Here is a 25,508-nt window from a genome sequence, read left to right as displayed (position 1 = left end):
AAAGGAGGACTTAAACCCCCTGACTAGGCCCCCTGACGTCAAAGAAGAATCCTACGTGGTCGAAATGAACGCGGAGTTCCCCAACACGGCTCGCCTAATAGTCGTACCGCAGTAATGCCACGTATAACCAATGGTGTTGCCGAGCCGGATCTGGGTGGGTAATAGTGCAAAAGCTTGACCCCCCCCCCCTCCCATCCCTCATCAGAAAAATTTCTGGATATGCCCCCACATAAAACCAGAAAACTTTATTTAGGCAAGGGTTCGCTTGGACTTTTTTTTTGCCATTGCTTGATGTGTTGATTGTTTTTCGTATACACAGAGTGACGGTTGTCCTGAAGTGCCCCTGTGATCTTGTTCATCTAGTGGGAGGTATCTCTGCGCTGTTGCAGGCAACGTCATGTTTCTAGGCCAATTACGTGCCCCAGGGATTGTTCCAGCCTCTATATCGTCCTAATTGTCATTTTTATCACTGTATAATACCATCAACTTCCGATTTCAAAAAATAGACTTCAAAGACCTCTACCTGCTTCTTAGCTCTACACTTGTCACGATCGACACAATGCTGCAGCAGTATAGCTGTGAGGTGATCAATTAATCTTCATGTATATTCATACTTGTGTTTTTACGTGTTCATACTGTATACACTCGCAAAATTGACAACCTTTGGCTCAAAGTGGGCGGGGGGGGGGGGGGGGGGTTAACTACGCCCCTTGGCCACGCCAAAGTCATGCACTTTTGCGAAATGGGTTAGTGTAGTGGTAGAATATTTTTCTTGATGTATGTGCATTCTCAGACAAAAACGCTCTATCTTGTAAACATGGCCCCAGCTCTTTCGATGAGCGAGGTGATTGTGGTCCCGTGCTGCGTTCTGATTTTTGTACAGCTGAACGCTGCGTCCTAATCACACAAATGAAATTTTTCTGCGTATTGAAAAATATAGGTGCAACGCTATAGCGTTCAGGTACATCATTAGTGGTTCGGATGGTTTAACGTATGCGTGCCACCTACAGACTGACCAGTTCTTAATAAGCGCTTCAGTATTGCAATCTATGAGTACGTCTGACAAGTGAGCTGTTGCTCCAATATTTCCACGTGGTTCTACCATGATTTCCCTAATTTTCGAAAGCATTTTAGCATATCAAGTCGCATATGCCGTACACAACCACCTAATTAGTCCCGTTTACCAATAATTTGTTTGACACTGTAACCTCAGAAGTCGCAAATTTAAGCAGGAATTTCACAGGCCTTGTGTCACTAGACAGTTGGAGCTGTACATCATTGATGTATGGATCATATACGGATCCTCTCGGGCTAATAGTATTGCTATTTCTGCGCCTACAAGTGCCGTCACGCAGCATCAACTTCAACTTCGCTGGTGCCCAGAGCTTCTGAAAGTGTGTTTGGCAACTCCATTTGCATTGCGCGCTTAAAGAGTAGTGCGTAATTCTACTTTGAGAGCCAAAAATCAACCACACCCTGCAATAGATTACCTACAATATAGCCTCCTCGGAAATATCAATCGGAGGCACGTAGTTACTTTTGAGTAGTAGTGGGTAATCATATCCGAAGGCGTTCCTGTGTATTTGTAAATTACTTTGCTCCGCTTTTGTCAGAGCGCCCAATCTGTACACGTGACTGGCATCACGCATGCAGTTTCTCGTTATTTTGGAGGCCAGGGAAACATATATCGTTTTTAAAGGCGCCTCACGCAACCTTTTCTGTTGTGCTTACTAGGACTAAAAAAGCGGCGAACAGTGGTTTCCATCTTAGTGTTTTTGAGATGCATCTTTCGCACACACTCAAACACTGTTTCCTGCTTGATGAAAAAGAAAGAGAACAAAAACTTCAGAAGTCCTCGCCCTATCGCGAAAATGAAGTCAAGCGAATACTGGCATCTGCGTGACTAATGTACCGCTTTTCTTTCTTCCTTTCTTTTCCTATTTATTATTGATTTATTTATTTATTATTGCGCAATGTTCCAACTTAGCTGTTTTCTTCCTCCATGCCGCGCATCGCATTTTCATAAGCCCGTGCATGCTTATAAACGCAACACTTCAACTGCTACAGGCAATAACGGCGTTCATGCGTTCATATCCAGGCAAGTGACATTAATGCAAGATCAGACTGCTATATCAGAAACAGCCCATCGGCAACAAGACTACGATCGAGAAACCACCAGTTGGCGGAAAACGGCCCATACGCATGCGACCTGCGCTGCACCCTCAAGAGCCGCTTTTGTGTTCAGTCGCCGGCGCCAGGTAAACGGGCTTTTCGAATACGATGCAACCACTGAAACGCCTTGAGTTATAAAAAACTTTGCTCAAAAGAGAGAAATCCACGCATATCCACGAAGTCTATGCTGATGACGGAGTGAAGCTATAGCTATAGGTCCGAAGATCCATAATGTCTATGTTGAAGTTGCCGACTAGTAGAAACAACGGGGGACTGGTGGAGGACGGACGCATAGACGGACGCGCAGATGCACGAACGGACAGACGCCGGCAAGCTGCGGGACCAAATCCCGGCTGCAGCGGCTGCATTTTCGATGGAGGCGAAAACGCTGCAGGCCCGTGGGCTCAGATTTGGGTGCACGTAAAAAGCCCCAGGCGGTCAAAATTTCCGGAGCCCTGTGCTACGGCGTCTATCATAATCGTAAGGGGGTTTAGGGACGGTAAACCCTTGATATTATTATTATTATTATTATTATTATTATTATTATTATTATTATTATTATTATTATTATTATTATTATTATTATTATTATTATTATTATTATTATTATTATTCCGTTGGTTGAAAATATTTCCAGACTACAACAAAGAATTTTGGCAGAGGGGTCGGTACCGGCAACGAAACTCGAATTGGCGGAGTCCCAGGTCACGTACCGAAAAAAAATAAAGATGCGCCAAGGCCAAATAAGGAAAGAGAAGAAAACGCGTAAGAGCAAAGCAAAAGCGTGACGTATTGATCGTGGTCTCTTTGAGATAACCTGCCTGCTGGTTCGATTCAGCCCACCGCATTTCTTTTTATAAAGACTGGTGCTCCACGGATGAATTTCGGGGATGTGAGGACGGTTCAATGGGCAGTGACGTTGATGGCGAACGCTTAGCAGAAGAGAATGTTCCAATGGCACTATTGGAAATGGAAGCATAGGCGTAATCAGAGTACTGTGTCTAGTGGAGCCTGAGTATTTTGAACACATTCATGTACGGCAAGACCTTTCAGGATATACTTTGTATGTGCAGTACTCACGGATTGAAACAGAAGCATTTAGGGCTTAGTGACTTTCATTTACCCCATCACCATGGTGTTGTTCTCACAAGCTATTGCACATACCAGTCGTTAACATAAAAAAAATATCATGTGACGTTTGAATCCGTGAGCACTGTACTTTCCATAAGCATCATACGTACATGCAACGTCCATCGAACTTGGCGGTGACAGTTTGAAGATCCTCTCAAAACCACGATATCATTATGAGAGATGCTACAGTGAAGAACTCTAGAAATTTTGACCACGTGGTGTTCTTTCACGTGCTCCGACATGGCACTTACACGAGCCTCTACAGTTTTCCCTCCGTAGAAATGCGACCTCGACGGCCGGGCTCGAATCCGTGAGCTTCGGTTCAGCAGCCGAGCACCATAACGACCGTTCAACCGCGGCGGACAATTAACGGAGGAGACGTTGTGCACAGACTTGCAGGTATCTTTGCCTTGTTTTGTGTCACTCAAACTTCAGGTAATTTTCTCTCGGTGCGAGTACGAAGTTCTAAAAATACTCAGTCACACCCACGTCTGCGACGCGCGCAAAGCACGCTCTTCCGTCTCGGTAAACATTCTGTGGGTTGGAGGACCACCTGTAGTTCAAGCCGATGTCTAAAGGCTTTCGGCGCTTTCCATGGCCACCGGTTAAGCGTACTATGCGCTCATGGGGTTTCTCATAATGTTTGCATATTTTGTGTACTGTTCTCTTGAAAGTAACCACATATTTTCATTTCTGATACACCAGCCGGGGTGTAATGTTTTTGTTTTTGTCTAATAATAACGCGATTTGTGTCGAAAATTTAATTACAAAAAGCATTTGCTTCAAAGTGCAAGTTCGCAAACATATTTGGTTTTTAAAGAAGCGCCTTGTTTAAATTGCAGAATTTCAATCTCTAACTACCAAAGTTCCATTTGTTTAGCATAAAACTTGAGCGTATAGCGTGAAAAATACGTTGAAATTTATAATACACTATACTGATTCCGGGCTGCTTGAATAAGCTGCTTTTAAAACCCTTAACCAAAATGTGAATATGTATCGTGCTACAACTTCAGTGCGTATTGGTGCGGCACATATTAAAAAATAACGACGACATGCGCTAAGAGACAAGTCTATACGTGCTAACGGGTCAACTCGCTTAAACAGCAGTTTTTTTTTTTTAAGTTTGCAACAGTTTTTAAAAGTTGAAACGTGACGAGAGGTTATGTTAGTAAAAAGTCTTGCGCTTTATTTTTATTGTTTAGGTATGGCGTGTTACCCAATGCTGGTGACAATGTGAAAGGCTCTTAGTGGAAAGTCAGGCATTTATTGAAAACGGCCATCGTGTGTGTCGAACACTCCGCCGTGGAACTCGAAGGCACAAGATGCGTTTAGTGAGAAGCCCACGCGTCGATTCCTGGTTTAGCAGTACCACAAGTGTTTTGTTTGGCGACGCATGCATCGGAAACAAAAACTAAAGCTTTCTTCTTCTAAGAGATAGTCGAATGTGAACGATCAGTCGCATTCTTCAGCAAGAGGCTGAGCCAGTCACAACAGGAGGCGTCCACAGTTGAATGGGAGGCGAATGCGACAAACACATTGTTCGTATTAAAGGCGTGCTGGGCAAGGCTGCTGATGCTCTTTCGCGTCTCGGATGATCATGGGATTCAGTGATCGTAACTTCTTAGTGGCAATAGGATGTTTTGTCTGTTTCGTATGGTTCAGTTTTTTTGTTGTTGTAGTTATGTAGCCACTGAAGTAGTTTCTGTGAATTGAATGACTGTGCATCGCACGTTTAAGTGCTATGCGTGATGTTAAGTGGGTCGAAGAGAATAATAATTTTGGCATGATGTGAAAAATGCCTTGTTTGTGGTACTAGGCATTTTTTGTTGTTGTTTAAATACGAGCTTGCCCCTAAGTGATGAAGCTGTTTATAGGCGTATTTTATGTGTGTGTAGGAATAGTTTTGTAGATTTGTCTGTAGGAATAGTTTTGCAGATGAAAGAAGGCCGCGTTTGTGAAATGAATTTATTATTTGTTTCCTTTGAGCTTGGTACAATTCGCTGAGACTAAGATATACCTATAGCGCTGGCTCCATCGCTTCCCTTTGAGTGTGTCATGCGGGGCCTGGAGGGCGCATGGAGCGGGTCTCACGTGTTGGGACAATGACCGTATGGTGTGGTGAAATTAAAAGACTATGCCGCAGGACTATGCACGGTACGTGTGCCCTGTTTCAAGCTAATGCGAACTGACTGGCGCTGTGGATTTTATTCTGAATGCGTCTTAATTGTTGTGCATTGCGAGATTGCTTTTTTTTTCAGAGGATTATTTGAGCAATATATATATATGTATATATATATATATATATATATATATATATATATATATATATATATATATATATATATATATATATATATATGTCACTGTATCTATTTTGCAGTCGGACGCGAACGTTCTCCTGTGGAGATTAAAGTGAAAATTGATTCAGCCATGTGCGCGCACCAAGAGTGAGTTTATTTTTTAGCGATTTTTTTGTTTTTTCTTATCGTGTTACTATACATCGTGTATCCAGTAACACTCTTGAGGGGGGAGGAGTTAGTATGAGGCAACTATTAGCGGCGTGTTGTGGGTAGCGCAGCTACTGCGGAGCGCGGAGTTCTCGACCCGTCAACTAAAGACGCCGATTGGTTCCGCGAAGGCGAACAGGAAGACCCGCGCACGGGAAAGAAAGGAGACTCCTTCGTTCACACGGTTTACGATCGGAGCCATCAAGGTCGCCCCCGTTTGGGACTAGAAGGGGAAAACGTACTCGGAAGCGCGTCTTGGAATAATCACGTCAAGTAAGTGATTCATAAAAGAGGAAAGAAGATAAAAGTGAGTCCCATGACTGTCTGCATCATAGTGCGACACCTCAACAGTGGCGCACGAGGGAAGGAGGTAAGGAGGGATTAAAAGGAATAGGGAGGATTAAAAGAGATAGGGATAGAAATAGTGTAAGGGACAGAGAGACCCACACACAGAAATATGGAGAAGATAGGAAAGGTGGACACGGTCGCAAGAGTCCGAGGACGGGGCACCACTAAGCGAGAGCTTCACGGCGTCAGGAGATGGCGGTGGGCGAGCCGGTCGGCCAGAGCTGCGCTGTCGTCGGAGATCGCGGTGGCACGAAATCCGCAGGGCGATCGTCTGAGCTTAAGTCATTGTTGGCGTGCACATGTGCAGTGAGAATGCCGCAGGAACGCGACCACTGGGCTGACCATGGTTGCGGTACGGAGACGAGCTTGTCCTACCCCGCTATACGTCATTACCCGCCTCGCTGTCGCATGCACACCTGGTCAGCACACAGGGACTGACGGTGTACTCATCGCTCTTAAGGGGGCTTCTACGAAGCAACGTTTAATGAGAGAGCTGACGGAGCTCGAGCGTGAGAACGGCTACCGACGGAGGTCAGCCGGCGAAGGCCAGCACGGCCTGACATGGAAGAGATTATGACACGCTGAGAACCTATCCCCTCTCGTGTTATATTTCATAACATCGTTTTTACCAATGCAGTGCCTGTTATAAAAGTGTTTTTGCTGTTGGTTGTGGTGACGTCAGCCCACACGTGTAATTGACTTGTGTGTAGACCCTTTGTTCAACCGAGGGTTGAAAAGAGGGTGTCGGAATGTGGAATGAAGAGGAGGTTCGGGCTTGGACCTGAAAAGACGCCAGAGGCTGCAATAAAGCGTCTATTCACCGGACTACGGCTCTTCCTTCGCGCTGCCACCGAGCACTCGAGTCATCGAGGGGCACCCATTCTGAACCTCAAACACCTTCCCTCCTTAGCTAATGTAGAAGCTAACCGAGGCTGGGGAAATCAACTCCCTCCTTTAGTTATACAGAGTTTGCCTGTACAAGTCCCGGTTACACTTCCGGGGCAACTATATACGTTTTCAATCATTTATATTCCTTTCATATCAACGATTATTCACGACAGGCCTATACGCATTGATGTAGAAGTGCGGCTGAGTCCACTGGCGAAGCGCCAAGACTAATAGCGTAGGAATGGAATCGTTACATATTATCCCTGCCCAGCGGCCGTAATTTTATCGCAGCGTAATTTGTTTCCTTGTTTAGCCTAGTGCCAGTGTGCGTATAACGAAAGCGACAGTTTTATTTGATTCACTAGAGAGCCTTCGCAAATCAGCCTTCCACGATGGTCGTGGCAGGTCCCTTGGGTATTTCATCGACTGTGCTTATTCACTGTCATTATTATTTTTTTTCACAAATATGAGACGTGCATGAAACGGTGTTGGAAGTTAAGTTTATTACTGCCGGTTATTTTTCCCTATATCTCAGTCTTTTTGCATTAACACTCATTTCTCCTGGAAAACATAATTCAATGTGACATGTCATGCCAGTAAGCTTTATTATATGTATTCAGCATTCTACACAAGTGCTATAAATATCTTTCCGAGATCAGTAAAATCGAACAAAATCGATGTGTTCGATAGTAAACATCAAGCAAAAGTTGATACTTGCGCCTGTCTTTTTGTGGTTCTCATCTCACCTATCCAGTGCTAAAGATCAAAGTGTGAAGTATTGAGTAATCACAGCATCGAGTAATCAAACCATATGCAGTGTTAAGCAACAAAATGTTGCCTAACGTTGTCATTAGAACGAACGTGTTTCCTTTATCTCATATATAAAAAATTGATTAGCGAATTTGGCATCACGATTTGACAGCTACATTGATACCGATCTTCAGAATCACCCAGATATGAAGGACTATTATGAAAGATAGATATTTTGTTCTGCAGTTATATGTTTCAACACATGCTAATCGATGGGGGGGGGGGGGGGGGGCTCACGCAAAAAAAAAGCTAAAGACCAGTCCCTCTGGTGCAGCTTACTCGAACAAGGCGTAGTTAATGGCAACAAACGAGTAAATCGTGCGAATATTGTCTAGCTTTGTCAGCAACGTTTTATTATTTCTGAAGCTGCGGGCCACTATAGCTAAACGCATGCGTTCCGCATAAAGCCTCTCATGGCGCGTTTTTTGCGACTCCTGCGTTGTCAGATACCGTCAGGAATGTCATAATACCACGTGAGTTTTGTTTTACTGCATCTTTGTATGGATGGATAGATAAATGAATCGAAAACTTCTATTGAGGTCCATTAGGTCGCATTAGTTAGCAAGCCCGATGCGGGCCGCTTTCACGTTGGGACCTACGGGCATTTCGAAATACTCACAGAAAATAGCAAAAACGCCCTAGTCTGTAGAGCACCTTAGCAAAGGGCACCGAGAACTTTGATGAAAAAGTGTGCACTGATACCGTACGAAACGCCGAGGACCACGCCGTTTTCAAAAACTGCATCTGGTGTTTTCCCCACTGCCCTATAGTCTGAAGCGCGCTGATATGTAATTTGTTTACGAGTGTGGCAGATTGCACGAGTCGGTACAACATATAGTCTTGTCTTGTTTCAGCCCAACATAGACCTTGCGTTAAAGTGGGGAGCAAAAGAAAATTATGTACGCGAAGAGACAGGATACAAACGGGGAAACTGTAGGAAGTGTTGTGTGCCTCTGGCAACGTGCCTTCTCTTAAAAAATGCAGACTTATAACCCTTGATGAATGTGAATAGCCCTTTCATACAGTCTTATAATTACACAATTTCCTAATAGTATATCATCGAGTGTTGTTTAAAGGTCGCGGTGATTCTTACATCTTTAGCATTGTGCACATCCATTTTTTCCATTTGTTCAGAATACCGGACTGGAGTCTATGAGCAGAAATATATATTTCGGCAAACAGGAACTGCCAATTCAAATTAAACACTGAGAAAATCAAAATAAAGACTAGACCAAAGGATGAACTAATTCCTTGAAAAAGCATAACAAGGCATGGTGGCCTCTGCTAAGAGGATAGCTGTGTTTCAGAAGAATAGCTGTATTTCAGAAGAAAAAAAAACAGCAGCTGCTTAACTTTGGTCGTTGTTGTAAGAAGACATTTTTTGCAAGCATATATTTGGTCGAAGCTTGCCGCTTTTGCTATCTGCCTAACGACTGAAAGAGGCTTGCGAAAGTAAACATGGTTTGAATAAGTTCAAGAAGCCTTCCAGGGGTTACTTCAGCAAAAGTATGGTTGACAGTTCCTTTGTGATGTCAGACGAGAGTAAACATGACCTATGGTCAATTTGTTATGATAGCAGAAACCTATCGATTGTTGAGTATAGCACAAATGAAAAGATGGGTTTGTTTATTTGTATAAATAATCCAGCTCAAAAAACATCAGAAGGACCCCTTGTGGTTGTTTTTTTTATAAATACAATCACAATCTCTTTTTTTTTTTTGTTATACAGCAAAGACAAAATATGGGATATTAGGAGCAGTTTTTTGTTAGGAATTCTTCGCCATTTCTCTCGCGCTTACTATTCGCTTGTGTGTTTGTCACTATAGGACAGTAACAGTGCAATGACAGCCAGCGCTGTGATGCAGAAGTTCACTGTTGAGCACTGAAAAAGAGCACACATATACTTTTGGCGCGAAAAAGTGTAGGATTTCCGGGTAAGCTGTCGTTTAATAGACCCGCCGTGGTGGTCTAGGGTGCTCGACTGCGGACCAGCAGGTCGTGGGACCGAATACCAGCTGCAGCAGCCGCATCGTTGATAGAGGTAAAAATGTTTGGAGTCCGTTTACATAGACTTAGGTGCACGTTAAAGAACCCCAAGTGGTCGAACTTTTCGGAGCCCTCTACAACGATGTGTTTCATGATCATGTGGTGTTTATGGGAAATTAAACTCCGACTTTATGCTCTTAAGAGATGTTCATAATGCGAGGGAACTTTGCGAGTACTGTATTCATGGAATGAAACGTAATATTGTCTTTTTTTACACCGACTGCCATGAGCAATTACTCGTAGTAAGTATGAGTATATGTTGACTCTTATGTAAGCGTTAGAATAAAAATTACGCCGATATGACACGACCACAAAAAAAAGCGACAGTTGGAACGAGACGCGAGCATGCGCAATCGGGGTGTAGAAGACACCGCCTAGCCGGATTTGCGAGTAGGTGCGCCTATAAAATGCTCCACATTAAAAAAAGAAAAAGCAAGAGTTGAAAATTTCAGATGTCCGAGTGTGTGTCTTCATGATGACTGGGGGAGGATTCCGCCAGGCACTACTCCAGAATCGCAGGTTTTAGTTTTGTATGGTATGTGAAGCTCTCGCCCATGGCTACATGGCCACCCACACGATCCCACAGAATGTGAGCTTTACCGCGTAGTCACCGCAGGCCACGTATAGGCAGGAGACCCGTCCTGGCCTTGTATGTAGCGCTGAATGCGGGGAGTCACTAAGAAGTTAGTTCGGGCACGCCACACCAGGGCTGCCTCGAGTCTCGTTATATAGTGAGGTGAATATACAGATAAGACAGTTTAGAGGTCATAATCACAGAGAAGGTGGAAAGGCAAAAAACTTACTATAGGCCTACAAGTGAACAGATGCTGAGAGGCACATGAAAATATCGTAAAAAGCAAACTTTGCATCCATCTTTCATTTAGTTCCCTTATAGTTACTCGCTACGGTAATAGATATAACATGGCACAATATTTGAATAGTCCAATGTTTGAATATATTTGAATAGTGCAAGGGACGGTTACTGTAAAAAATAATCATAATTTAGCAAAGCGCTTTATTTTCCCAGTCGTAAAATATAAACATAACACAATACGTGAGCAGGACAAATAATTGAGTTGATGAGTGGGCTGCAGTCATGGCTGCATGCAAAAGCAAAAATCACGAAGAGGATTAAGATGGTGACGATACAGAAATGGTGTTGACTACAAATCAAGTTTTATTGCAAGAACGCGCGTGCTTTGTGTGCGATGCATCGAGAGAGATGACCTTACTCTTATTCTTTACAGGCATTTCATTTTCGTCACAACAAATGTCACTGTATAGCCAGTGTGCTCATTATTGTTTTTTAGGAACAATAATGCGTCAAGAAATTGCGCTGGTGTAAGGCGAATGCAATGCACAAAGTAAGGCACAAGACTGCTTCTCTTTCAAAAAGCTTTTTGACTTAGAGCAAAGAAGGGCCTGTGGACAACGATAGCGATAAATAAGATGGTGGTTTCTTGCGCCATCAGCCGATGCCTTATTACGAAAGTCGAAGAAGAAGTATTTGCTCAAAGTTCCTAATGGGTGGCCTTAAAATGCGACAGGAATTAAATGTGTGGTGTGAAGGTTGCAATAATCTACTGCAGAAAATCGAGTATGATGTAGAATCAAATTGATTACCTCATTACTCCCCTGAATTCAGGCCGTCAAGTGATTTGCGACAACCTGAAACGCTTCCGAGGCCTAAATCGAAGAATTTTGTGGGAAAATGTCTACTTATCAAAAACTTAAGAGTTAATTTAGCTTTTCTTTCATCAAGTATGCTAAAGCCTCAGAGCATCAAGTGTGATGCCAATCTTTTCATATGGCTGAGAACGCTTCTTGCTTCGCGCACATGAAAAGCGCCCACTGTGTTACATTTCAGAAGCAGCATCCCAATGTCCCAAAGATAAGAACTTCACTAAACAGTTTATATATATATATATATATATATATATATATATATATATATATATATATATATATATTTATATATATATATATATATATATATATATATATATATATATATACATTATCACCAGATATGCTATCGAAAGACTGCCATTGATAAGCACTGCATGTTTGAGAATGCCTTGTTCCACCTTTCATGTATCTTTATAATCGATTATGCCCGATGGCGGCCGGAAGAATCTGTGGACAAGGAAATGGGATGCGGAGGAACGGAGAATCTTGTTCCGCTTTTCAGAAGCCCGGACACGTTGCGTGTTCAGTGATGATGACTTATCTCTTTCCATGTCACGTGCTCCATTCACTTTTCATTTCTCTATAATTCGGCAAAGACGGTCACTTCGATTGTTAATTCCGGCTGCGGCGGCTGCATTTCCGATGGAGGCGGAAATGTTGTAGGCCCGTGTGCTCAGATTTGGGCGCACGTTAAAGAACCCCAGGTGGTCGAAATTTCTGGAGCCCTCCACTACGGCGTCTCTCATAATCATATGGTGATTTTGGGACGTTAAACCCCACAAATCAATCAATCAATCATCACTTCGATTGTTCTTTTTTTTTCGTTTACTCTGAGCACACAAGCGAGCCGAGACTGTATAATAGAGTCGCGTCTCAGAAGACGGCTGAAACGTTGAATCTGGCGCGAAGGTCGCGGGGCCTCTAGCAAGAAACTTCACGGGAACAAAGGGCCGATTTCGAAACTGTAGTCCTGTCTTCCACGTTCGAGGCGACGTTCCTCCCGCAGTGCGTGGGTGGCCGGAGTCAGCGCGGGCATGAAACGGGGGCGAATTAGAAGCAGAGAAACAAACCCGTCCCGCTTTCCTTCTCTTTGCGGGGAAGAAAATCGTGCGCTTGACGGCGAAACGAGAGAAGAGCCGGCCAGGACCCTCCCGTAAAATGCGTTTCTTTTCCCGCCAAGAAGCTCGGTACAAAGAAAAGCCATTCGGAGTGCAACGACGTCAGCAGTGACGTCCGGCGGCCGCCATTGGCCCCGAGCCCGCGCTCGTCGTTGCGATCGATGCGTCTGGGCCAATGGCGGCGGCTGGCCGTATGGATCGAATCCCGGCGCCCGCGAAAGGAGGCCGCGGGGACAGGGGCGCACGACGACGGCACCGTGCCACCGCGAGCTGCTGTCTAGGGAAGCCAGCGACCCGAGGGGAGCCCGCCATCCTACAATACCTAAGACGTCTCGGAACCACTCCGCTGGGTGTGTTAGATGATTGCGCCACGTTTCAGGCTGCGAAACTTCCCATCGAAACGTACTAGCCTGCGCTGGGGAGACAGCTGCCGGCGCCATTCCCACCCGACCGCCGGTCCCTGGTAGCCGAGACAGTCACGCCGCCGTGTCCGAGGACGACGACGCTGGTGGAGCCCCGCCGCTAGCGGACAGACACCGCTCACCAAGCTCCCCTCGGGGGCGCGCCTCGCCGCCTGACGCCGAGTAAGAAACCCCTTTGAACCATGCCACGACGGCCCCGAGACCCGCACCTATACTGGCGGCTCTCGGTGCGGTCGGTGCCTGCCAGCGCTGCATGAACTCGACCTCCGCCGGTAGCCCCGTGGCGCACGTCACATCAGATAGCACGGCACCTATGCCCTACTTATCTCTCGTCGGTCAGGTCAAGGCTGGCTGTAGGGTAATGAGAGCTCTTTCGCTGACCAAATCAATGTAAAACTGTGCCATTCGAGCAGGTTTCTTGGTGGGCGACATGTATAATTGACATTTACATTATAGTGAAACTGAAGCGCGCATGCTGTTTGTAGAATATGTACTGTAGACTCTTCACATAAGCCAGCTATATAGCTAAATCTTGATCATTCGTATAGCTGACGTCTGTTAGCTTTTGGTTCTCTACTTTTTCCAACATTCGAAGACCACTTAAGAACGAACTTCGATAGCGCGCTTATTTTCGACTCTACGAAGGACTTAAGCATCGAAGGTCCATGTAACGTAGTGTTACCGTCGAGATACACTTATAAAATGAAATTTTGTGCTTGACATGACGAAAGATTTTACATAAGAACGTTTAACTAACCAACACCCATAAAACGAGAAAATAAGGAACAAACGTCGCTATAGCAAAAGCGAACATTTCGTCGGTCACTGTAGGATCTAAGAGAGCCTCACGCAGTGTACAGACAGGGTTTCAATGAATCGCCTTCCGGAGCACGCTTCAGTGATTTTTCGCAGCTCCAATCGACAGACACTCGAACGAGCGCTGTCGCAGAAGAGGCGGGGAGGCGTTCTCTCCGACAAGCCTCTTCACCTTCCATCCTCCCTTCTTTCTGCACCATGCATGACCTTTCTTTTAATGGCGAGCCTTCGCAACTCATCAGTTTTCTACACTCTTCTTTGTATCCGCTCTCTCTTTCTGTTTCTTGCACATTCTTGCCAACCAGCAGGACGGATGGTGTAGCGACTCATTTTCTAAGATACAAAATTTCTAAAACACCTACAAGCATGGTGGCACGTATTTGAAAAAGTGGAAAAACACTTATTATACGGCCTTTTAGACCGTTACTATTAAAAGCCCCTACGAAACGCGAAATGACCTCGTGGCGTTACGATACCATGAGAAACCGTTGATGCTGGCTATGGCCATGTATGTGGTTGGACATTGTGGTGTTGATAATGGAGAAATTGATTATATGCATGTGTTAATGACATGAACGAGAGAAATTAATGATATGCACGTGTCTTCGTCGTTACGCTCGTGTGTAGTGGCTGCTGGGAATACGGGAAACAAGCGAACCTCTGTAATGCGATGGTCGCGGTACATACCTACACTCTATCCGCATCGAAGCGAGTAATAGGACCAAGAGTAAATTGCATAAAGAGCATGCCAACATATCTTCATATGTCTGAAAGATTCAAGTAGACCTTTCATCATGCCGAAAAGAAAGCAAATTAGCAGGTCGAAAATGTTATCAATATCTGTCATACAGCTAAGAATATCGGCCGCCCCGCCGCGGTTGTCTAGTGGCTAAGGTACTCGGCTGCTGACCCGCAGGTCGCGGGATCGAATCTCGGCTGCGGCGGCTGCATTTTCGATGGAGGCGAAATTGCTGTAGGCTCGTGTGCTCAGATCTGGGTGCACGCTAAAGAACCCCAGGTTGTTGAAAGTTCCGGAGCCCTCCCCTATACGGCGTCTCTCATACTGATATGGTGGTTTTGGGATGTTTAACCCCACATATGAATCAATCAATCGCTAAAAATATCGGTAAATTTTTCTTAAGAAGCCCCAGCTATGAATTTTAGAACAGAATGAAGTACGTTGACGTCAAGGGAGTGCTCCATATGTCCTCTCATCTAACAGCGCCAGCCATCTGGGGCGTTTTTGTTATACACGTGTACAGCAACGCTCGTGGGATGACTTTATCTGCCACACTCACCTCATGGCTACGAGTGGCGCTTACACTAATACTCCCAGGTTTCATGCACTCAAACAGACGATAATGTGGACGAGGGGATGACCGCCTCCGTAGCTCAATTGGTCAGATAGTTGGGTGTGTAACCTGGAGATTGTAGGTGCAGCTTCTGCTTGCAACAAGTTGTCTTTGCGCCCACTTTACTCTCTTAATACTCATATTCCAGCCAATACAGTTCAAAGAGTACAAATAACATTCCCTGTAGTGTCCTTGGCTGTATTATCTGCGAGTTTTTGTTAAAGTTTCATGTGGAGCTTTGTAATAAAATTTGTTGAATGCGTATAGCACCACTTCCAAAAGTTTCGAATTCATGCGGCGAGTAACGGGACCGATTGAGTTGATGTGCTTCTTTCTAAGCACGTCCTGTTCTCGGAAGCTCGGGAGAGTCCGAGGCGAAGTTAGTTTTCAATACCTCGAGTATTATTGATATATGGGGTTTCACGCACCGAAACCACGATATGGGGGACGCCGCAGTGAAAGGCGCTAGATATTTTGACAAACAGCTGTTTTTTGACGGGTACTGACATCGTACAGTATACCGGGCCCCTGGTATTTTGCCTCCATCGAAATACGATCGCCGCGACCGGGATCGAATCCACGCACGCGTACTTAGCGGGGCACTGATTGATATTAAGTTCAGAGCACGTATACTATCCCTGCCCATTCAGTGTCGTGATTAAAAGAAATGCAGCTGTCGGTGACTTGAAGCTAAACATTTCGGGAGGACTGCCTGTCTGGTTGAGTTAATGTATTGGGACTTCCGAATGTCTTTATATCAAGAATGCATATAAGAACTAAAATACATCGAGAACAAGGAAAGTGTAGAGGATGTAATTAGAAGTAATTGTGATGTAAATGTCAAGAAAGAAAAGCGGTCGTAAAGATAACTTGCCGTTGGCAGGAACCAAACCTGCCACCGGGGAGATGACCGCCATTGTATAGCGGTTGGTAGAGCATCGGACGCGTTATCCTAAGGTTGCAGGTTCGGATCCCGCCGGCGGCTAGTTATTGTTTCGTCCACTTTTCTTTCTGCACATATTCATTACGATTGCTTCTAATGACATTCCCTGTACTTCCCTTGACAATATCGGATGTTCGCATTAATATTGTGCCTAACAAAGAAAAAAGCGAGTGCTTAAATTGACTCTTTCTTTCCTTCATCCATAGCGAGCGTCTCGTTCTGGCATACTTGATGCCTTCGGGTAGTACGCGAGAGATTATTGGCCAGTTGCCATCTCGTTACAATGTCACGTGCTGCGTGATGCCAACAGGCAGAAGAAGAGTGCTTCCCACTCGCCGTCATAGCTACTAGCAGCTCCCACTTTTAAATGCATATATAAACTAAAAAAAATGATTATTCGAAGGTCGCAGATTCGGTCCTGCCAGTGACAAGCTATCTTTTCGTCCACTTTTATTTCTTCAAAGTAACATTACAATTAATGCTAATAGCATCCCCTATACTAGTGGTCTTAACCTCGTCGCACGTGGCCCACATGTGACTATATTCTTCCCATAGTGTTTTTTTTTTATTTTCATAATAAGTGCGTTCGGGAGCTACACAGGCATGACTGTTCTAAAACACTGCATTCGTGAGGTATACGCCCCATGTGATCAACATGTGTTCAAGTGTAACAATGAAACAAAACATATTTCAGAATAGGCGTCCAGATTTAACTCATTTTAGAAATCTGTATTAAGATATTGTGGGATAAAATCCTGGCCCCAAATCTCCTTCAGAAATTACCGGTATATTAGATATGAAAAAAAGTCAGCCTTCAAGTGGAGATACTTAATGACAATGTGTGTCAACTAGCCCCCCCTCCCCCCCCCCGCATGATCTCCTTCCTCTCCTCCCTCCCCCCCCCCTCCAGCTCTTACACCCTTCCCTGACCCATCCCGTGCGGGGCTAAACTCCGCGACGGTGGCCTGCTGCCAGAAATGAGTTTGAGACTCCTGCCCTGATACGTTGAGATGAGACGACACTCTGTATTTATGAAGTCTATGGTCCAACAAAATCTTCTCTGGTCGGGAAGAAATAGCGGTGAAAACATGGAAGGACGCCTGCGTACCGAGGTGAAAAATGTTTGCTGACGTTTTGGCTCAACACACAGAGCTTTGATCAAAATCTTGTCAAAAAAGCTTCTATAAGAAAGCCGAAGCGTCGTAAAAAATTTGTTTTTTTTTATTTCAGTACATCGGCGTTCTTCCATGTTTTCACCGCCGCATATTTATTTTGCTCGTAAACAAGCTGTCCTCCGACTGATTGCCTTTCAAGTTTGTTCTCTTGTTTTCGCATACCGTACATTTCTTTCAATTCGTTACTGTCGTAATTAGATAAAACAAAAATTGAGTTGCTTAATTCTAGAGTAGTGCAAATAGCAGATCAGAGTGCAATTCGTTTTTTCTCTTTACTGAAATGTGTTTGTATGTGAATGTTTTAACTAAATGCGATAATAATTTCATGAATTTTAATGCTTCTTTTCATGTTTACTCACTCTGGTGAATGGCTTCCTATAATAAAAGTGTCCAAGGATAACGCATAACACCAACGTGAAAAAAGCTTCTCGGTACAGCCCAGAGAACTTTAGTTGTGTGCTGTGACGGTATTACGTATAGAACTAGTGCTGTTTCTGATTCTCGCAGGATTAATAATCATAAACCAAAGCAAAAAAAAAACGAAATGTCAGTATCCGTACAAAAATCCGCAGTAATCTAACACAATGGTTGTTTTGGTTCAATCTTGCCATACGTTTCTCGTGTCTCCCAATTCTAAATGCTGTGCGTTTTCACACGACATCCAGGAGAATTGTGAACACAGACAGAACAATAAATGAAAAGAAAGCACATCAAGGCTTCAGAGAATGAAGCCGAGAAGGGTAAGGGAAGTCGACTGCTGGTGGCAATCAACACGTGTATATGAGCATCTAAATGCTAATTGAGATCTACATTTCACACAAATTTAAAAAAGCTATCTACTAACAAATCTCAATCATTGGACAGCTCATTTTTTTTCTTGGCTTCCACTTTTACTATAGCAATAATTCACGCGTCATTGAACCGGCAACGCACAGGACAGGTACAATGCAACAAAGCTTAGTTTTACAACTTTTCCTTCGAAGGAACATTCGGAACTCCTCTTTCTTCCGAAGAAAAAACTTGTTCCTTTGGCCATCCGTTGGATTCGGTTGCTTGATTCAAATGTGTAATTACCAGTGGAAAGGGAAGTGAAGTTAAGAAGGAGCACTTGCCGCCGGCACGAGAAAGACTTGCAAGCACCACGAGACACGTCCCCCCTGCCAATAAGTTTCCGTTGAAAATGTTCGATGTCCCCCAGCTCACTCCATAAATCCGCATGAAGTTCTTACACTATACGTGAAGGAAGGTGAAAATTTAAGGGCTCCTTTCCTTTGTTAGGCGCAATATTAATGACAACTAACAGATTATAATTACAAGGAAAGTATATATAGGGGACGTTATCTGAAGTAATTGTAATGTAAACGTGAAGAAAGAAAAGTGGACGCATAAATAACTTGCCCCTGGCAGGAAGGGAACCTTCGACATGCCCGATACTCTACCAATTAGGTACTGGCGTGGTCATCCACCTGTTCACGGCGGATGACCGCTACCGTTGCTCAGTGGCGGAGCATCGGACGCGTTATGCGAAGTTCACAGGTTAACTCCCTGCCGGCCGCAAGTAATCTTTTCGACCACTTTTATTTCTTCGCGTTTGCATTACAATTACTGTTAATAACGACCGCATATTTCCTTGGAATTATTGTCTGTCGGTTTTAAATACTGTTACTGATCGTAAGAGAATATGAACACTGCTCACAACAGAGGCCTAGTCACGGCCTTTGGGGGATACAACCAGCGCCCCCTCCGCTTCAGAATCTTCTCGGTTTTGCATGCATATATATGAGCACACAGATACAAGAGCACGACCATACGTAAGAAATGTCTGCCCCCCCCCCCCCCTCACTGTAAACAACTTCTGGCATGCTACTGACACACGAGTGAAAATTTCCCTAAGTTCGGCTTCTCGTTGAAATGACGGACCTTTATTGTTTGATGGCAGCCACGCTCATCGTTATTCGTCACCAATTTTAGTTTCACCTAAAGCAGCAAAAAGAAAAACGTAGCTTTATATATAGCTGTCAGTGCCAAGTTATGAGGCACACCACATGCAATACTTGGAACTAATTTTCACTTCATCAGCTATTTGTAGGCTCGCCCACATTAAAGTGCGCGAATTTTCTCGCATTTTATACCCAATTAAATGTCACTTTCTTGCCTTGTAATCGAGCGTAGCAACTCTGAGCGAGAAAGTCGGTAAGTCTCCGTGGCGGTAAGCAGTCGAAAACTGGTAAACATTTTAGAGGGTAGTGAAAGCCTTGAAGATAAATTGAAGTATGCGATTCACCACTCTAGTGACTTCACACAGTTTCCTGCATCGAAATCATCACGACGCAACGCCTCGCGCAAATTAGCCTACGTACCTCTATTCTCTTTCATTATCTTATTTATCTGCATCCATGGCTGGACCCCAACGTTCATTTCAAGCGGTATGGTGGTGATACCAATACGATGAAGGACTCCGCGACCCAGAACATCGCATGTCACTTCGTCCACGGTAGCCGAATTCATGGCTCTACTAAGGAGCATAGTACTCATTTATATTCATAGCATTCGTTGATAGTCTTCATTGATTCGGAGAAAGCGAACAAATGAGATGTTTTCATACACAAGACCAGCCTAACAATGTATGTAGTCCGTTGTCCGATGCAGATGTCACAAACAGCAGTGACGTACAAAATTGCGAACCTTGTCAAACACTTGTCAAAAAAAATTACCAAGAGGTTGGCTTTCAGTGCTCCGGTCAATGCGGTATTAGTAGCGATAGTTACGCCTATCACAGTGCTTCAATACCGCTCTCAAGGAAAGACGCCGCAGCGCAGCTTCGGCACCTGGCACGCAGCGGCTAGGTGAATGGATTGGAACGCAGCAGACATAAGGCGCACCAGGCGTGACACACCAGACTGCACCAACCCGTCACTGCCACTATGATAACCATTCGGACTTCACTGACGCAAAGGTTCGCTTCTGGAGGTTTTTCTCAATTTGGCTCGGAAAGACAAACACTTTCTAACGCGCTGCGACGATCGGACAATCGCCTACTTTCCATTTCAGTGCTTCTATAGAACACCGTCTCCATCACTGATCAGCCCACTCTTGAAGGCACTCTTCTCAAGTATGATGAGTTTATGTGAACCCCCATAGAATATAGTGGCGCAGTCGCGTGCGCGTCAGCAAACTCGTCACTCACTTCTTTCTTTTTTTCTCTCCTCCTCTCTCACTATATAGCTCGCTTATTCTCCTTTTGTAGTTCCCCAGGCAGGGTAGCTAACCAGGAGCTCATTTGATTCCATTGGCTGGCTGCCACCTTCCCGTTTCCTTCCCTCCTTCATATGTCCCATGTCAAGCTGCGTGAGGTGTAATGTTGAGATGATATCAGCCGCCGTTTTCAAAAAGCATAGCCCCGAGAGGTGCCGCTGCTTCATCTACAGTACCTGGGCCGAACTTGCGAAGCAGTTACCGCTCCACGTCCAAGGACGTCGTATTTTAATATATATTTTGAGACATCACTTCTGGGTAGAAACGTTGTTTTACACGAAGAGAGCTACGTATAGCGAGGATTGAATGATCTTTTTTTTTTCCTTGTTTAATTCTTTCGAAACCGGGAATACCAATGTGCGCTGATGGGTCTCTTAGTCATTGAGTAGGCTACGTCATATTACTTTCATCTCAATTTTGCTGCACAGAACGCAGTGTAATCAAAGCACATCATGCTGGTCATACTGGCATTCGGCACTTCAGACGAGGCCCTATAGAATACCACTTGATCGGTGCAAAAATCTGGCAACTTTCTGAGCTTCCTGAACGAAAGCATACGTTCGTATATGTATGGGCTCTCGGTCGAGCTGATGCAGGTTTTATTTTCAGCTATACCAACGCAAAAGACGAAATGACTGCGCCGGGAGCTCTTTCGAACAATTGAAAATATGCCGAATTGTATTGTCCTCTAAGTGGTGTGTGTGGGTGTGTGCGTGTGTGTGTGTGTGTGTGTGTGTGTGTGTGTGTGTGTGTGTGTGTGTGTGTGTGTGTGTGTGTGTGTGTGTGTGTGTGTGTGTGTGTGTGTGTGTGTGTGTGTGTGTGTGTGTGTGTGTGTGTGTGTGTGTGTGTGTGTGTGTGTGTGTGTGTGTTGATTTGATTGATTTGATATGTGAGGTTTAACGCCCCAAAGCCACTATATGATTAGGAGAGACGCCATAGTGGAGGGCTCCAGAAATTTCGACCACCTGGGGTTCTTTAACGTGCACCCAAATCTGAGCACACGGGCCTACAACATTTCCCCCTCCATCGGAAATGCAGCCGCCGCAGCCGGGATTCGATCCCGTGACCTGCGGGTCAGCAGCCGGGTATACTTAGCCACTAGACCACCGTGGCAGGGCGCGCGCGCGGTGTGTGTGTGTGGGGGGGGGGGGGGAGCACTTACGGTGTGCGCAAATTGTAAATGAAATCCTATGGATCAGTTTCTATGACTTGCGCGGATGTCATCTGTGAAGGCGACGCGGTGTTTCTGGACACTTGACGCTCGTGGTTTGAACATCTGCGTGCCAATTACGACCTCTCATCACTTCGATTGAAGTATTGCTTGCGTGCTTGTCTGTCTTGGTGTTACGGAGTCTCATCGACCTCTCCGCATGCGATGTGGCGTGATGGGTAGCGGAAGGAAATGACTGTCCCGCTGAAACTGTTCAATCCACCGGGGTCAGCGTCCGTGTCTTCCCTTGCGCCAAGGCTTAGGCGCGCACTTGGGCTGTTCCAATTGAGCATCATCTGAAGATATCATTATCGTAGTCTGTTTAAAGTTCATGATAGCTCTTTTTTATTGTGGTATAATCTTACCATTAAGACGTAATATTTTGTGTGTATATGTGTATGAAATGTGTGCCATTAGGCCGGTTCTGCATATGAAGTATTGTGTCTGGTGTAATGTGTCGTCAATAATGTATCCAGCCGTCATAACTGGTTGTGTCACTGTAGCGAGGGCCCGCTTGCAGGAGATGATGGGAGCGTTCTGACTGTAACCCTTGGCACGTCCATGTAAGATGGTACGCATCTGCTTCCATCCCTAGAATGTAACAGTCCTGACGCGTATCACCAACTGGTAAATGCGACCAGTTCCACGTTAATATAAAAGCTGGTGTAAGGGCCGCCTCTGCCCGAAGCCTTCTAAGCACGATTTCCACCGCCCTAGTAAGATGAAGGGGGAGAGAGCAGGCACAGAGTGAGATAAGAGAGAGTGTGCCTTGCCGCAGAACATATTCACGGCATGAAGTGAGTTAAGGGGTTGATATTGAAGGAGAATCGATGGAAGGTCTGTATTAGGAGGGCAGTTTGCCTGCGGGTAAGCAGCAATATGGTGAATGCATGCATTATAGCCTTGAGTGCAGTCTATATACCGTGACTCAGGTAAAACTAATTAGGTTGATCTTCTGTATCGCCTCGCAGATTTTACTCGCCTTATGAACTTTCTTGAGCCCCCGGATAGCTCCTAAAGAACTGGTGAATACGTCCAGTTGCTTAATTGTTGGTAGCTTAAAGGTCGTATTCCGCGCTGCATCATGGGTGACTTGATGTTTTTTAACAGGACTGGTTTCTGTATAGATACATATCGCTGATGACCACTGATTGAATTATGCGTAGGACTCAAGAATCATGTCTTCCCGCCGTTTTCTAAGATAACATCTGTCGACTTTGCGGGTATTAGCGCACGGTGCCTCGACGATAGAACATTCCTCAATAATACCTTATGTATCGCAACGCCGTAACATTGTTGTCTCGGTCCGCCGCGTGGTCTAGTGGCTAAGATACTCGGCTGCTGACCCGCAGGTCGCGGGATCAAATCCTGACTGCGGCGGCTGCATTTCTGATGGAGGCAGAAATGTTGTAGGCCCGTGTGCTCAGATTTGGGTGCACGTTAAGGAACCCCAAGTGGTCGAAATTTTCGGAGCCCTCCACTACGGCGTCTCTCATTATCATATGGTGGTTTTGGGACGTTAAACCCCACGTATCAATCAACATTGTTGTCTCGTTAGATGTTATGGTTATGAATTCCCAGATAGGCACTGAATTTGGCTGGTTATGAATGTGAGATCCAGTTTGAGAGTAAGCATGCAATGCTGCAACAGCCGGAAAAAGTTGCTTTTTTATTACACAGGCTTTTTTCTCGGTGCGAAATTAGCTCTGCAATCGTTTTGAGCAGGGCGCGCACTCCTGTAAAAATGGTACTGGAGTAATGCGTGGTAACTCGGTTATTGTGCGCATTGCAACATGGTTAGTAGTCTACAACTGTGCCAGCTGTGCCAAAGTTAATCGATGAAATTGATTGTAGTATAATATTATTGGCTGCAGAACGGTGCGTACGAGCCCCCGAATTACATGAGTACGAGCTCCACCTGTTTTTGATGCAATGCAGTCAATCAGATGAAGCATTTCAGTAAAACTCTGACTTTGAGGAGCCAGTGCTTACCACTGCCACACCATATAATGTCAACACCTAATATGCTGACCTCCAAAGCATAAAAAAATGTGACTGTACCATTTGCAAGTGCAAAAGGACGATGCGTCACCTTTCTGTGTCCTGCCTTGTTAGCCACCAGAACATCGCTTGATTTTTGGGCGGACATGTGTAACCCTGCGTTCCGAGTGTAGTTCTGCAGTACATAAAGGGCTTCCTGGAGATGCTGGTTTTGTCTTGAGACGTCTTTATGCACACGTGTTTTCTACAAGAAAAAACTAAACTAAGGGGAACTTAAGATTTTCACTCCAGTGGTTTTAAACTTGCACGTAATATTTATTTACGTTGTGAATTAGATAAAAAATGTATATTTCGCAAGAATGAACGGTTATTGGGTGCTGTTGCAAACTTCCACTTTGGTTTGCCAATATGGAGGACTTGAGTACACGTAGTGGTCATCTGAACGTGAAGCAAAGACCTCAAAATAAACGCTCAAGGATTTTTACCACTCTTTGAGTTGCTTATGAATCATATCATGCAATGAGTTTGGAGCATTCCTCGCAAGCATAAGTTGGCGGAAAAACAGAATGACTTCGTTCAGCGCTGCCACTTGCTACCCTCTCGAATACGGCTTAAAGGTTACGCTCCTTACACTGTATATACCTTCATTCCTTCGTTTTTCGCTTTCGCAGTTTTCAGGAGTGCATCTTTCATTCCGCTGTGTCAGTGGGTCAAGACCAGTCGTAACCGCAATGTTAGTTATGCGCTATGGGTGTTTATAAGGGAAGCTGCATGTTGGCACGGGCATGCAGGGTCAAGGATAGCTAGGAAAGAAATGAGAGACACTGAGAGGAAGGACGCAACTGACGAGGCTTCATATCTTCGGTGACCTTCATCTACTATGTTTTACGCCCTCTAAAACCACGAAAGTACCGGCACGTGTTTGTGGCGTACGGGTGGATATTTCCAGATGCCACACGCCAGCGTTCGCCGCGTGCCTGCAGAGTCTGCTCTTCTCAGTTGTATATGCATTAATATATTTCGATACCGCACGCCAACTCCGCCACGCAACCACTGGTGGACATTCAATCACCACGCCCTTCCGTGTTTGCCCAACTTTTCTATGGCGACATAGGCTTTTTTAAAACACGAAAGTACGTACGTTGTACGCTATACAAGCTTAGGTCGCTTAAACTGTTGCATATGCTGTTCGGTTGCTGCGCCATAGTAAGTGTGCAAGGGCAATTGATTGATTGATATGGGGGGTTTAACGTCCCAAAACCACTATATGATTATGACAGACGCCGTAGTGGAGGGCTGCGGAAATTTACACCACCTGGGGTTCTTTAACGTGCACCCAAATCTGAGCACACGGGCCTACATTTCCGCCTTCATCGGAAATGCAGCCGCCGCAGCCGGGATTCGAACCCGCGCCCTGCGGGTCAGCAGCCGAGTACCTTAGCCACTAGACCACCGTGGCGGGGTAAGGGCAATCGACTGTAGCTATTATTATTATTATTATTATTATTATTATTATTATTATTATTATTATTATTATTATTATTATTATTATTATTATTATTATTATTATTAAATTGCTATTATTATCGATTTATTCTTCAATAGACCTGTTCAGATTAATACTT

General features: G+C 44.8%; 1 protein-coding gene across 4 annotated transcripts in view; it reads left to right on the top strand.

The window, feature by feature from the left end:
- Positions 1-25,508, top strand: part of LOC119161351 (high-affinity choline transporter 1) — a 96,640-nt gene that overhangs the window by 34,046 nt on the left and 37,086 nt on the right. Inside the window, exon 1 of one of the 4 annotated variants that reach the window (XM_075879461.1) lies at positions 12,973-13,293. The exons of the other annotated variants lie outside the window; for them this stretch is intronic. The gene's annotated coding sequence lies outside the window, so the exon portion shown is untranslated. Of the gene's footprint in view, positions 1-12,972; positions 13,294-25,508 lie in introns of those variants that run through there. 4 annotated transcript variants of the gene reach the window in all.

Source organism: Rhipicephalus microplus, chromosome X (genome assembly GCF_043290135.1).
Source record: "Rhipicephalus microplus isolate Deutch F79 chromosome X, USDA_Rmic, whole genome shotgun sequence".
NCBI classification, from domain to species: Eukaryota; Metazoa; Arthropoda; class Arachnida; order Ixodida; family Ixodidae; genus Rhipicephalus; species Rhipicephalus microplus.
This window is presented reverse-complemented; position numbering and strand designations above follow the sequence as displayed.